Below are 1,448 nucleotides of genomic sequence, written 5' to 3'. Positions count from 1 at the left end.
ACTTTTCTTTCTACTTTTTTTTTAAAGCCTAGTGTGCTCAACCTGGTATCCGAGTACCCATCGACAAATATTGTATAAAATAAATTTTTTCTTGGAACACATTTATAAAATACTCCTGGATACCTACGATTTGATTGATTTAAAATATTTAATATTTCCTCGCAGCCTAGAAAATTTTGAATTTAAAAACTGTACACCCAGCAATAAAAATAAAAAAAAATATGAATTATAAAAAATGTGTACTTTTGCAAACGTGCAAATACAAATTTAGTGTGTTATTTATATTCGTAAAGTTATTTTATGTATGCCAAAAAAGTCTATACAAGGTTTTAAAAAAATATGTACAAAATTGTTCTAAAAACACAAAAAAATTTCCGAGCGGCTCTCTTATATAACGACTGCGCTGAGTTGCACGGCAATACGTCCGACTGCTCCAAGTAAACGATCTATACTAAAGTAAACTGGTATCTCAATATATTACATATTTGTCTTCGGAATACATTAGTATTAGTATTCGTATTCCACTTCGAATGCTTCTTCGTATTCAGCTTCAACATCGTCGTCCCATTCGTCTTCGATTTCAGCTTCGCATTCCTTTCCGTCTCCCGATTCTCCTCATATTCGTTTTTTTGTTCGCATTCACTTTCGTATTTGTTTTGATCGCTGTATTTGAATTCATGTTCAGATCGAATTCGTATTCTCCTTCGAATTAGTCTTCGTATTCCTTTTCGAATTTGTCGTCGTGCTCTTCTTCGTCGTTTTCGTACTCATCGTATCCGTATTTTTTCAGTGCTGTCTATGTATTCGTCTTCGTAATAATATTCGTATTCATTTTCGTCCTCATATTCGAAATAATCTGGATATATGTAGTACGTATTCGTATTTGTCTTCGTGCTTATATTAACCCTCCGTTGTGTGATATAGCCTAGCAGGCGAAATCGCTGTTCAAAGGTGTATATCTTCTTTCTTCGTTAAGTATTTTAGAATCGGCGACAATATACCATAACCGTCGATGAACCAAAGAGTCCGTGAATTCTACAACCATTGTCGGTGAACGGATAAGGCAAAAAATCGGTTTTACAAAAAAAGTTAATATGCTATGGTAAATGGCCTACGCAGGCAACCACTTTCACACAACGGACAGTTAATTTTCGTCATCGTATTCGAATTTGAATTCATCTACCTATTCGTCTTCGTAAGTCAACGTATTCGACCTCGTCGTCGTAATCCTGTGTTTTCATATTCCTCCTCATATTTATGTTCGTATTCGTATTTTTGGTAGACTGTCTTTGTTGGCTTACTAATTCTCTCAAACAGTCTGTGTTGCATTACAAATCTATCGTCGATGTCCTCTGATGTCTGATGCTCAGTAGATTTGAGCATATCGAGGGTGTCCACCAATCAGAAGACAAGAAGCAAGTCGATCACAGTGTGATAGATGGGTTTTG

This window comes from Rhagoletis pomonella, unplaced genomic scaffold (genome assembly GCF_013731165.1).
Source record: "Rhagoletis pomonella isolate Grant_MI unplaced genomic scaffold, Rhpom_1.0 Rhpom_scaffold_00006, whole genome shotgun sequence".
Taxonomy (NCBI): Eukaryota; Metazoa; Arthropoda; class Insecta; order Diptera; family Tephritidae; genus Rhagoletis; species Rhagoletis pomonella.
The sequence above is the reverse complement of the archived record's forward strand: the minus strand, read 5'-3'. Positions refer to the sequence as shown.